General features: G+C 40.7%; 1 long non-coding RNA gene across 1 annotated transcript in view; it reads right to left on the bottom strand.

Moving 5' to 3' along the window:
* Positions 1-2,033, bottom strand: part of LOC137166820 (uncharacterized) — a 52,676-nt gene extending 50,643 nt beyond the window's left edge. The window contains exon 1 of the long non-coding RNA XR_010923832.1: positions 1,767-2,033. This is a non-coding gene — a long non-coding RNA (uncharacterized lncRNA). The remainder of the gene's footprint in view (positions 1-1,766) is intronic.
* Positions 2,034-14,422: the final 12,389 nt, after the last annotated feature.

Below are 14,422 nucleotides of genomic sequence, written 5' to 3'. Positions count from 1 at the left end.
GATCAAATATGACTGACATACATGATCACTTTACACCAGAAGGAAAACTTCCCAAAAGTCTCTAGTTTGTGCATTTACTGTACTGCAAGTTACTCTTCAGTAACATAGTTTATCTTATATTAAATCTGTGATGATTCTGTCCAAATGCATGATAGACAGCGAATAACCCACTCTATCACAAATCCATAACCATTTCCATCCTTGTAATTTTGACACCACCATGCCATCTAATTTATTAGATCTTTCAGTGGCAGGATATGCTCTGTACACAGACTCCCATCACTCAAGTATACCCATTTTTTTACTTCAAGAATTACTTGTGCAGTGCAATTTGTGTAACGCTTTGCCACCCTGGAAGCATCATAAAATATTCTTAGAATAAAGTAAAAGAGAAAAGTGATCAAAACTAAACCATAAAGTGCATTAAAAAGTAAGGGCCTAACCATGCAGCCCTAAACCATTCATCAGAGTCCGAGGAGTTTTGACTATACAAAGGCTCCAGGACATGGCTACAAATATTCAACTTTACTCATCCAACATGGGCAATGTAGCTTCCATGAGCCTAATAGAAACACAACAAATAGCTTTTAAGGATTGAGAAAAACAGTAACATTCTGTAGCAAGGCAGGGCAGGACAATACAACATAAAGTCAGTAAAGGAGGAGTCAGTCCCAAAAGAAAACCAAACAATGATCAAAATTATTGAAATAAGCAGAATTTAAAGTGTGTGACATAAATAAATAAAAACAAAAATTACTGCACCAACATCCCAGTTTGGACTAGAGTTAGAATGGATTTAGAGTTCAGAGGTAACCTTGTGTTTACTAGTGCATCATCTGATCCAAGACATGTCTTTGCAGTACAGGTCAATACAATTTGATCATGACAAATATTCTATTATAGTTTGGTTCTTGTACCATGCCCATCAGATGAGATCTATTTGACAAGACTGAGCAGCTAACATGATATTAACCAGTCATAGAGGCATAGAAGTTAGATTAGAAGAACATAATAGAATGATGAACCAATCTATTTCCACCAGTCAGCCCTGGGAGAACTATGGATGAAAAACTAGAGCACTTGATGACTATAAAACAGAGTGATTCATTCCCCTTGTAGAATATGTGTAACAATATCTTTTTCTAATCTTCATGGCACAGCAAGAACCTTTTGTTCACCAAGAGTGACTGAACTACCACAGTGATGCTTACACCAACAGTGGCAGATGCCCAAATCCTTAATGAGCTGGAGCACTTCAGGCACTAAAAAGATGGTTCTAAAAGGCTGTGAAGATTTTAAAATAGCAAATGAGCATTGTATTGCTCTAAACAACATAATGAGTTATTATGAATCACTTGGAGAAGGCTGCAACTAAACTTCAAAGACAAAATATAGCCACTAGGTGTTTTGGATCCTTTGGGTGGAGGGAACTATAAAAGTATAAATCTCAGCTGTTGTATATAAGAAACTCAGAAGTTTCACCATAAGACCACACCCAATATCTCACAGTTCAAATTTGCAGGCTCTTCCTATAGCATCTTACTGTTTTTCCATTCCCTCCTCACTTTAACTTCAAAGATAAAGGTACCATGGCATTATGCAGATATTTTCTCTCGCTCTGCAATTCCCACCATTTCCTTCCCTATTCACCTCATTCTCTGGGGTCTCTCAGCAGCTTTCTGAAACTCTATTTCTCAAGCATTCTGCAGCAGGTATTTCCACAAGGGGTCTATAAAGTAAACACACTCTCAAATCACATTACTGACCTTCTTTGATGTCTGTCTCTCCCTCCACTCTTGATCAATCCTCCCTGCACTCCAATGTCTGCTAGCACAGGAGCTAGCATAGAAGGTCTGTGACCTTCCAGCAGTAGCAGTCAAAACACTAATGGTCTGAGTCTCTTCTCAATCACAGGGGTATAATTTGTAAGTAATTTAACTGAAGTCAGTGGAGATACTGTCATGCCCAGGATTCAGGCAGGTCAGAGGACAATCCCAATCAGTGGTCAGGGTTCACACAAGTGGTCCAATCATCAGGAGTTCCAATCCAAAGGGAAAGTACAACAAGATAGCTGGTGGGATCAGGTAGGACAGCAAGGCCAGGTTAGGGAAGAGGGGCAACAAGACAAGGTCAGGTTGCTGTGAGTAGCAATTAACAATGACATGTTGCTTTAACAAGGCCAGACTGGAAGCAAGAAGTTTATATATAGTTACCAGCCAATCAGGGTCAAGTTCATGTGGCCAGTCAGGAAGTTGACCCAGCCAAGTCTGTGAATTCACTAGTACTCTTATGTGTTGGTGTGGCACTACAACCAAGGCTGCCTCATGAAAAGTCTATGGGCCTGTGTTTGAGACCTGAGAGTTACTGAGGATGAAACCTGTGTAAGTGAGAATCTTCCTGTAAAATGCTCTGGAACAAGAAGCCATGAATCCATCTTTCTCCTTACCCCCACCTAGGTAAAAAGTGCAGAGTCCCAGCACCAAGCTAGAAAACTGCAAAGTCACCCAGAAGCAGCTCAAAAGAGCTTAAAACTCTCCTCTAAATAGCAAGGAAACCCAGATTCTTATTCATGTTCAGGCTTTTCCCAGCATGGTGGCGGCAGTGTAAAAGAATAATAAAGTGAATGTAAATGACAGGTACAACCACTTTGCACTTCCAAAGTGATGTAAAGGGGCCTGACTGTAACTGGGAATCAGTCTCAGTCTTGTACAACTCAGATGAACACATATCTGCAAAAGGTAAGGTTCAATTAAAAGTGAAACTAGACTAAGAAGAAGAAAGTAATCACATAAAATGACTTTCAAAAATAGAGACTAAAATAAATCAGCTTGCCCATCTTAAAAGGCAGCAGGCTGCACAGCCCACAAAGGAGAAACAGCCAAACTACTGCCATCCTCCCTCCAGAGAATAAAGGAGGACATCTGTGAAGAATCCTCCTCTCCACTTCTACAGTGCATCAAGAGCAGGATTCCAGCTCTTAAAAAAAAAAAAAGACATTAATCACATTTGTAGCTGAAAAAATCCCTCTATAGAGGATGAATATAACTTGAAAAACACCTACCTTTGGGATCTGATTTCATGCTTAAAATAGAGGAAAGCTTTTTATTTCTTGATTAAACATAACCATCCTTTGGCCATAAAAGAGATTCTAAATCCCTAACTGTATGTTGTGGGAAACATGCTGTGGATATGTATTCCATGGTAGTGGGAAATAAATCAAAGAGAGACCCCATTATCCTTTCCTATCTCTTGATACCCCACAGATCTGCAGGAAGAACACACACATACTCCTCTCAGCCTCAATATATTCTATAGCCATCACATCAGCAACTACAGAAATTTACATCTCCCATGGTCAGACATGCTGTCCTGGCCAAATTCTAATCTAGGTTATTAGATCTCGCATATGTTGATAGCTCTGTGTAGTAGTTTCAATTGACTATGATTTATATTCTTTGTTTCCTGTCTCAAACTATTTTGTTGTGTTGGTGTGCACAGTTAAGCAGCTGACACCTCAAGGTAGCTGAACTTCAAGTGGTGGGTGAAGTAATTCATATAGATTATGTCTGTAAAAACACTTTGGGTTTCTACAGGTTAAAAGACTCATTTATAAATGCAAGTCATCATTATCATCAATAAACTAGATGTTGGAGACACAATAGCTGAATTCAGAGGCATGAATATTTTTGTGGTTCATTTCTATCTAAAAATATGAGAGCTACGCCACAGAGCTCATGAAATTCTTTTAACTGATTTTAATAACAGTCATTATGTTAAAAAATTAAACTTCTCCTGGTGACAGAGATGAACTGGGAAGAAACAAAGAAAGAGAGGTAACTAGTGCAGGACCCCTGTGCCCTTCCAGAATTGCTGTTCATCATTCTTTCTTTCAGCTGTTAGCTTGCTCCTTTTGTGCAAAAGGTACCACCGTCTAATGAAACAATTAAGGCTTGACAGTTTAAATATGCTATTCTGTTCTTTTCAGGCATAAGTGCCAGCCATCAAGACAAACTATACCCACTGCTTCACTATCAGCAGAGTCATTGTTATCCCAGATAGAGTGCCCTAAAAATAAAAGCCATTCAGTCTGTGCCGCTTCATCAAGTCAGGTCATGTCAGCCCCGCAGGGCAGATTGAACTGTACTAATTTTATTATACTATTTTTAAACACGGCCTCCTTAGATCCTTAGTGTGTCCTACATAACTGTACAGAATCGACACTCTGTCCTCAAGATTTTAATCCTAACCACCCCCAACTCCTAACTATCCCACCTAGTCTGTAAGTTCTATCCACAGTAAGAACATAAGAATGGCAATATGGATCAGACCAATGGTGCATCTAGCCCAGTATTCTGTTTCTGACGATGGACAGTGCTAGTTGTTTCAGTGGGCATGAACAAAAAAGGGAATTTCAAGAGATACATCTCTGGCCATCCAGTCCCAGCTTTCTGCCAGTTGGAGGTTTAGGGACAACCAGAGCATGGGGTTGTATCCCGACCATCTTGTCTAATAACCATTGATGGACCTATCCTCCATGAATTTCTTTTTTGAGCCCAATTATAATTTTGGCCTTCACAACATACCATGGCAATGACTTCCACAGGTTGACTGTAGATTGTGTAAAAAATTCTGTTTGTACATTTTGTTTGTTTTAAACCTGCTGCCTATTAATTTCATTGGGTAACCTCTGGTTCTTGTATTATGTGAAGACGTAAATAACACATCCCTATTAACTTTTTCCATACTGTTCATGATTTTATAGATTTCTATCATATCCTCCCTTTAGTCAACTCTTTTCTAAACTGAACAGTCCCAGTCTTTCTAATTTCTCCTCCTATGGAAGCTGTTCCATACTCCTAATCATTTTTGTAGCCCTCTTCTGTACCTTTTCTAATTCTAATATATCTTTTATGAAATGGGATACCAGAACTGCATGCTGTATTCAAGGTGCGGGCATACCCTGGATTAATATAGTGGCATTAATCTATTTTCTGTCTTATCTATCTATCCCTTTCCTAATGGTTCCTAACATTCTGTTATCTTTTTTGACTCCTGCAGCACATTAAGCGGATGTTTTCAGAGAACTATCCACAATGACTCCAAGATCATTTTCTTGCCTGGTAATACCTAATTTATATCATATTATATATATAGGGGGGCCAAACTGTGGCTAGGAGTTACATGTGGCTCTTTTACAGTTAAAGCGTGGCTCACAGAGCCCCCTATTCCTCCCCTATTCTCTGCCTACCAGACTGAGGTAGGGAGTTTGGAGCTTCTCCCCTGCAGCCGGGTGGTGGGGCTAGAGGATTCTGCCCAGCAGGGGGAGGGAGTCTCGGGGGTCAGTAAATTTGGCCACTCCTGGTATATATAGTTGGGATTATTTTTTCAAAGGTCCATTACTTTGCACTAATCAACATTGAATTTCACCTGCTGTTTTGTCACCCAATCACCCAGCTTATTGAGATCCCTTTGTAACGCTTTGCAGTTGCCTTTGGATTTAAATATCTTGAGCAATTTTGTATTGTCTGAAAATTTTGCCACCTCGTTGTTCAACCCCTTGTTCAGATCATTTATCAATATGTTGAACAGCACTAGTGCCAGTACAGATCTTGGGGGACCCTGCTATTTACCTCTGTCCATTGTGAAAATTGTAATTTATTCCTACCATTTGTTTCCTGTCTTTTAACCAGTTACTGATCCATGAGAGGACCTTCCTTCTTATCCCATGACCTCTTATTCTGCTTATGAACCTTTGGTGAGGGACCTTGCCAAAGGCTTTCTGAAAATCCAACTACACTATATCCACTGGATCATCCTTGTCCACATGCTTGTTGAGTTCCTCAAATAATTCTTTTAAATAGGTGAGGCATGATTTCCCTTTACAAAAGTTGTGTTGACTCTTTCCCAAAATATTTAGTGAATTTAGTGATCAATGGCTCCATGTCTAGCTGGCAGCCAGTCACAAGCAGAGTACCCCGGGGTCGGTCCTGGGGCCAGTTTTGTTCAACATCTTCATTAATAGTCTGGAGGATGGGGTAGATGCACCCTCAGCAAGTTTGCAGATGACACTAAGCTAGGGGGAGTGGTAGATACCCTGGAAGGTAGGGATAGGATACAGAGTGACCTAAACAAATTGGAGGATTAGGTCAAAAGATATCTGATGAGGTTCAACAAGGACAAAGTGCAGAGTCCTGCACTTAAGACAGAAGAATCCCTTGCCCAGCTACAGACTGGGGACCAATGGGCTAGGCAGCAGTTCTGCAGAAAAGGACCTGGGGGTTACAGTGGATAAGAAGTTGGATATGAGTTAACAGTGTGCCCTGGTTGCCAAGAAGGCTAACAGCATATTGTGCTCCATTAGTAGGAGCATTGCCAGCAGATTGAGGGAAGTGATTATTCCCCTCTATTCGGCATTGGTGAGGCTGCATTTGGAGTACTGTATCCAGTTTTGGGCCTCCCACTACAAAAAGGATGTAGACAAGTTGGAGAGAGTCCAGTGGAGGGCAACAAAAATTATTTGGGGGCTGGAGCACAAGACTTATGAGGAGAGACTAGGGAACTAGACTTGTTTAGTCTGCAAAAGTGAAGAATGAGGGGGGATTTGATAGCAGCCTTTAAGTTCTTGAAAGGGGTTCCAGGGAGGATGGAGCTAGGCTGTTCTCAATGGTAGTAGATGACAGAACAAGGAGCAATGGTCTCAAGTTGCAGTGGGGGAGGTCTAGGCTGGATATTAGGAAAAAGTTTTTCACTAGGAGGGTGGTGAAGCACTGGAGTGGGTTACCTAGGGAGGTGGTGGAATTCCCATCTTTAGAGGTTTTTAAGGTGTGGCTTGACAAAGCCCTGGCTGGGATAATTTAGCTGAGGTTAATCCTGTTTTGAGAAGGGGGTTGACCTCCTGAGGTCCCTTCCAACTCTAATATTCTATGATTCTATGAGTCTATATATCATGTTCATCTATGTGTCTGATAATTCTGTTCTTTACTATAGTTTCAACCAATTTGTCTGCTACTGAATTTAGGCTTACTGGCCTGTAATTGCCAGGATTTCTACTGGAGCCTTTTTAAAAATTGTCATTACATTAGCCATCCTCCAGTCAGCTGCTAACGAGGTGGATTTAAGTGATAGGTTACATACCACAGTTAGTAGTTCTGCAATTCATATCTGAGTTCCTTCCAAACCCTTGGGTGAATACTATCTGGTCCTGGTGACTTATTACGGTTTAATTTATCCATTTGTCCCAAAACATCCCCTATTGACACTTCAATCTGGGGCAGTTCCTCAAATTTGTCACCTAAAAAGAATGGCTAAGATGTGAAGTTCTCCTCCATATCCTCTGCAGTGAAGATCAATGTAAATTTACCTTCTCCACAATGGCCTGGTCTTCCTTGAGTGCTCCTTTAGCACCTCGATTGTCCAGTGACCCCACTGACTGCTTAGCAGATTTCCTGCTTCTGATGTACTAAAAAGAAATGCTGTTAGAATTTAAAAAGCAACTAGCTAAGGACACAAAAACTTTCTTGGCCTGCCTTATTACACGTTATATTTATCTGGCCAGTGTTTATTCTCCTTTCTATTTTCATCAGTAGGATCTGACTTTCAGTTTTGAAAAAATGCCTTTTGCCTCTAACCGCCTCTTTTACTCTACTGTTTAGCCATGGTAGCATATTTTTGTTCCTCTTACTGTTTGTTTTTATTTTTTGTTTGGGGTATACGTTTATATTGAGCCTCTATTATGGTTTTTTTATATAGTGTCCATGCAGTTTGTAGGCATCCATGTGATTCTTGATTTCCATTCAACCAGCTTCCTCACTTTTGTGTAGTTCCTCTTTTTGACGTTAAATGCTACTGTAGTGGGGTTCTTTGGCATTCCCCCCCACCCCCTCCTAGGGTGTTAAATTTAATTACATCACTGTTACTATTACTGAGTGATTCAGCTATATTCACCTCTTGGACCAGATCCTGTGTTCCACTTTGGACTAAATCAAGAATTGCCTGTCCCCTGGTGGGTTCCAGGACAAACTGCTGCAAGAAGCAGTCATTTATGGTGTCTGGAAATTTTATCTCTACATCCCTTTGTGAAATGACATATACCTAGTCAATATGAGGATAGTCAAAATCCCCCATTATTATTGCCCAGTGTTCTATCTTTGTAGCCTCTCTAAGCTTCCTGAGTGTTTCACAATCACCATCACCATCTTGGTAGGTGGTAGTATATTCCCGCTGCTTGTTGTTCAAGCACAAAATTTCTATCCATAGACATTCTATGGTGATTTTTACTAGAAGCGACGCTATGCTTTCTTTCACATACAATGCCAACAGTAATGATGGAGTGGTCACACCTGGCTTGATGGCACCTCTTGTGGATTGCTCAGCAGTTTAAAGGTCACAAGATCAAATCAGAATTAGTATCTGTAACATCAGTGTTAACATTTTTAGACCTTTAGGCTATATTTCACCAATAGAAAGCCACCTTCAAAAACTGAATTGAGTTTTACAAGCCCTGGAACAGAGTGTCATTGGGAGAATTTTCATTCAGAATTATTTCAGTTGCACTAATGGCTAGGAGTCAGCTTATTAAGTCTCTCAGATAGGAGGCATAAATCCTCATGTCATCTTGGTATCTTTGAGGAATTTTTTACTCTAAGCACTAGATCACTATATCCCAATTGTGAATCACATTTTACAAGAGGGCATCAAAGTTGCTCAGAGAAATTAAGATGCTAGACAGAAAGCACAGCAAATATGTGAGCTGAGTCATTTGTATTCTTCTCCGCTGGTGTAAATCTGTGTAGCTCCAGTGGCTTCAGCTGAGATACATTGATTACCCCAGCAAATGTCTTTTAGTTTGCATTCTAATATGTGAATCTGTTCTGACCAAGTCTTAACTTAAATGCTTTGTGCAGAAGTTCCTTAAAGGATATAACATTGAAGGGCAGCCTTTTAAAAACTGAAAGTGTTGCATAAGGTGGCGCAACTTGGATCCATTCTTGACAAGCGATTTGAAGCACCTTCAAACCAGATGAAAGATGCATCAGTTGGTGCCATGGATCTTGTAAATGCTTCTGCGTATGAGACACCGTTATAAAAGAAATAAGCAGCTGGTCAGTGCTTGGTATGGACGTGGGGAAAAAATTACAGATCTCTGTATTGTATGCCAAAGAGAGCCAAAGACGATGACTAGGGTTGTTTTCATTAGCTTGGATGAAAAAGTTTCTTGGCTTGTAATTCTTTATATTTACATTTATGTTTTAATTTCCCCATATGATTACGATAGCCATATGGATTGACGTGGTGAGTCTCTTGAGCACTTTGGGCCTGAAATCTCAGGGAGCTCAGCAGCTCTTATAGGGTGTTCAGCATCTTGCAATAACATATTTAGCCATATTTTCCCCATGTGAGCCTACGTGGTCTGATCAAGATCTTCTGAGCAGGTCTCGCAGGGGATGATGAGGTCACTGTGGATACTGAACCAGATGATCTGGAGATTCGTTTGTTATAGCCTATTATATTTTGTTAGACTAGCCTCACCTGGACTTTTTCTAGCACGGAATATCAGTAATAAGGCCTGTTCATTGTGCACTGATATAACTTTTTGTTTGTTTTAGTTGCCCGAGTTCTGGCCTCTGTTGTGATGCTAGTCCACTATTTTTATTGTAAACTACTAGTTCTAGTTCTTATTTAATCTGCCTTTCCACATACGCCTCACAGAATCGGAACCTAGACAGCTACCTCAGACGCAGGACATCATCTCTGTCCCTGGTTGATCATATATGTATTAATTAAAAACACAATTCCATACCTGACTTTCTACATATAATGATGATGATTCCCAAAAGGGGAGACACAGCAGGTTTCCTAGTGATAAGATTCATTGAAAGAATTTCTGCTGCAACAAAACTAATGGGGAAGTTCCAGATACTAAAAAAAAAAGCTGTCAACTAAAGAGGACAACAATTTAGCATTGTCAATTAGTCAAATAGACCCTGAAATGCTATTCTGCTCAGTAGACATTCATATAGGTTAGGCCTCATACTTGCAAAAAAACCCTCTATATTCCAATATCACCAACATTTTTTTTTGTTTCCTGACCATCCCCATTCTATCCATTTACAAATCAAGGCAATGATGAATGAGAGATTACTAGAGAAACCAGGCTTCGCTGTGAGATATTATCCAAAGACTTTCCTCTCTACTAAATAGTACAACTACATATGTAGGAAGAAACCCCAGTGCATGCTATATGTGACATATTGGATCAATCTGCCACTTAAACAGATACATTATTAAAAAAATTCTTCTCCAAATTCCACTTTTCCAGAATACATGCATACAATAAATGGGACACCATGAACTTTTCAGAAGTGCTAGTACTATCCCTTTTTAATGACATCATCCAAATAGCCAGAGCAGCTGTGCAGAAGAACAACATGTCACTAATGTGGTAGTAATTCATTGTTGTGAAACAGACATAAAAGTCTACGTTAGTGATGAGCACACAGGATCAGTGAATGTTTCACACCAGCTGATCCAGTTAAAACTTGTTTAAACCTTGCTCACCAGGAGGGATAGTAGGAATGCATGCTTCTGTTTAATGTAGAGATAAGATGAGACAGCTCCATGGGATTGTTTATGCAATATGAAGCCTCCACAGCCTCTGGGAATTTTGTTCGGGCAATCTTCAACCCAACACAGTCTCAGCTGATGTAAGATTCAAACCTGTTGCTAAGTAGCAATTCCACTGTAAGGCAAAGACATATCTGGGCAGTTAGAGCTTAAAGCACTGAAAAATACAATGTGCACTAAAATGACCTTTTATCTAGTTTGCTCCATTGGTGCAGTTTCCTAATGTGGTGATTTTTCAGGCCTGGTGACTGACTATTTTTGCAGGATATTAGCATTTGGTTTCTTGTTCTTTTTGATGAATATGTAAATGTCAAAGAGTGCTGTGTTGTTTTAACTGATCTCCAGTCGGTCTTAATTCAAAGATGTGATGTGTGTGCATATTTTGTTCCTATCCATCCTTGCAAAAGGGTTTTGCTTTGTTTAGTTAATGGGGAAAACAAGAGCACTGGGAAGTGAAGCAACTTCTAATTCAAGGACTGGAATTATTATATCATACGGTGTTCTAAACTTATGACAGCACAATGTCTCTTCATCTAGTGTGCTCTTCTGGAACAGACAATATATGACTTAGACACGGTTTTCATACAAATCACATACCCCAATGAAAAACAAGCTTGATTGGTATGAAATACAGCCGGTGAATTATAACAGTAAAATATTTAATGCAAATTATAGCTAATTTTAAAATAGCCCAGTCTGACTGCTTACAGTGCAGGAGAAGTATTGTAGCATTGTTCAAATGTTCTGTTTATTTTTTACCCCATCAAACCATTCTCATTTCTTGTGACTTTTTAGTTTTAGGAAGCACTGAAAGAAGATTTACAGTACCACATTAAAAAAACTGGCAGATCTGTGAAGCATTGTGTATCAGAGAATTTATCTAATTAACATTTCTCATTTGCCCTAGCTAGATAGGTAGCGAATGCTTCTCTTAATACACAGAGAGTTTCTGGTTCATTTACCATGTTAGAAGAAAAAATTTACAAAGATGCAGTTTGGCAGAATATTTTAAAGAGATTTGTTTTAAGATGAGTGTTTCTTGAGTTGTGGCATCACAAGTGGTTTTCGCCTCCCAGCTGTATTCTGCAGTAGATGGAACTGGCAAAGGCTACATGTGATGTGACAGCACAGAATTAAGTTTGAAACAACACTTAAAGAAAAGGTTTGAAGAAGAAAATAAGGTCACTATCCATCTGATAGAAATCACATTGGATAAATATTTTTAGTGAGAGGTCAATGAATTCTACTTAAAAAAACCAAACCCAAACATTTGGACTGGCAAGAGAAAGAGCCAGAAAGCCATTTGAAAAGAAATATTCTACTTTCCACTCTCTTTTTCTTGCTGAGTCTGTCCTCCACACTGTGCAACATATTCTTATAAGGGGAGTTGTCAGAGTTGGGGGAATAATCCATCTGCCAGGAAAAAGGGTTCATTTCCTCCTATCCCCGCAACTCCTCCCTCCTAAAAAAAAAATTAAAAAAATAAAGCTAGCCAAGTTTGAGAGCCAAGAGAGTGTTAAATTATAATAAATGGCGTGTTTCAAAGAAGACGATGAAGTGGGGGAGAAGAACAAAGACACTGAAATTATATATTAAAACCCTTTGGAAACCAGCCAGGAGTGAATCCAATCTCTGATCTGAAAGCTGATACCCATTAGTCACAAGGGGCCTTGCTGGCCCTCTGGTTCCATGTGGAGAGGGGGGGTGTCAGATAGGGTGCATCTGGGATAGGAATGGGGCATCGAAAGGAAGAAGTGCCAGTTCAGCAGTATGATCCTCCTCACCCCACACACACACACACACTCTCAAACTCTGGGAAGTCAGGGCTCTGTATTAATTTGTGGGTAGGCCTGGGGTTGGCCCAGGATATGCTCCACACCTTCATTTCCCTCAGTGAGAGAGGTTTTATGTTGGTTCAGGATGATTGATGAATGCAAGGTCCATGCAGCCAAGGGATAGCAGGGTGAGTGACCTCATTGCCTTCTGTGGGACTGGAGCCTCTTTTCCCTGTGGGTATGAATGAGTGGTTGGAAGTCTGCAGTTCCCGCCTCTCCCACTTCTCAGCAGACCTCTCCTTCCCCTTGGGAGAGGATTAGTAGGAAACGCAACAAGCATCATGGAATTTTCTGGTCCCTCTGACTCTATCCTATGAGCATTTTCATGGGAGAGTACAACATGACCTCTGAGTTTGGGTGTGAATGCACCTTTCATTTAATTGAACTGTAAGAAACACGGCCAAAAAAAACAAGGCCTAATAGGGTATGTCTACACAGCAAAGAAAAACCCGCAGCTAGCCTGTGCCAGCTGACTCGGGTTCACAGGGCTCTGGCTGGAGCTCAAGCTCCACAGGGTCCTAGAGCCAAGGCAGGGCCCCCACATGGCAGGGGGAAAGGGTACACTTTACTGGTCCCTGGAGGCCCTGGCCCAGGCTGCAACCCCCATTATAATGAGGAAACAAATTTTCATGGCTCATGAGGTTGTATGTATGGGATAAGGGATTGTGGTATGTGTGTGGGAGGGGACCCGTGTTACAAGTTTGTACTGGGCCTGAAAAAATTATGCTTGGGGCCTGAGACTAGGCTTCAACCCAAGACCAGAAGTCTACACAGAAATGAAACAGCCCCACAGCCCAAACCCTGCAAGGCCTAGTCAGCTGGCATAAGCCTGCTGCGGGTTTTTCTTTGCTGTGAAGACATATCCATAGAATCTTCCCAGAAATTAGCAGCTGAGAACAGACAGAACAGAGACAGGCAAAGAGTAAGAAAGCCAGGCAATAGCCTGTGAGCAGGGTGTATGACACTGAAAAAGCTAAAAAGAGTTTTCAGGTTTGGTATTGGTTAAAGAGGCTTGGGGAATTAAGCTAAGAAACTACTCCATTTGTTCTTGGTTCCTCTTGCGTTCAGAGAAGGTGGATTTTGTACATTACTTGTAAATAAACAAGCCTGCATCAAAGAAATACAAGACTTCATCAATTTTTACTTTTACTGGCACATCACTAGGGCCCAAAATTTTGACTAGCCACTCAGGTCAAAAAGCGGCAATAGTATTAAGCCAAGTTGCTGGGAGATAGAGTCTACCCCTTGTGTGGCCATGTTTGTTGTTGAACTCAGTGCAGTGTAATTTTCTATTTAGAACATTCTTAATCACTAAGGACCTAGTCCACATTAAAACTTTTAACTTCAAATTTGTAACTAAAGAGAGTCGTGGCCATCTTAGCCTGTTACATGGTTCGATTTGTGTCCACACAATAGCTTTTCTGCCACAACAGCTGTGTTTGTGCATCCACCTAGCACCATGCCTAAACATTTTTGTAGCAGTGCATGTCTTTAGGCACCCACCCATAGTATTAAAGTACACAAGTGGCACTGATGGAGGATCTCCTCCTTTCAATGGATAGAGAAGATACATTCATTCTCCTGGACTTCTTTGCAGCATTCGACACTGTGGACCATGAGATTCTATTGTCTCACCTGAAAGAGGTGGCAGGGATCCATGGTAACACATGAAAATGGTTTGAGTTCTTCCTGGAAAGATGCACCCAAAAATAGTGATAGGAAACGCTACCACTAGACCCCCCTCACTTGTCCCACAATGATCAGTTCTCTCTCCATTCTTTCTCGTATCTGCATGCGACCACTAGATGAACAGGTCAGATTAAATGGATTCAAGGGCCAGCTTTAGGCTGATGATTCACCGCTCCACCTAGCCTTCACACATACAGCAACACCACTGCCACCAAGCTGGCCCAGTGCTTAGATGAGATCAGTTCATGGATGAAGAACAACTAGCTCAAGCTGAA

The sequence above is a fragment of the Emydura macquarii genome, unplaced genomic scaffold, assembly GCF_026122565.2.
Source record: "Emydura macquarii macquarii isolate MOO-44397 ecotype Brisbane River unplaced genomic scaffold, CSIRO-AGI_Emac_v2 contig_2897, whole genome shotgun sequence".
In the NCBI taxonomy this organism is placed as follows: domain Eukaryota; kingdom Metazoa; phylum Chordata; order Testudines; family Chelidae; genus Emydura; species Emydura macquarii.
The sequence above is the reverse complement of the archived record's forward strand: the minus strand, read 5'-3'. Positions and strand labels throughout refer to the sequence as shown.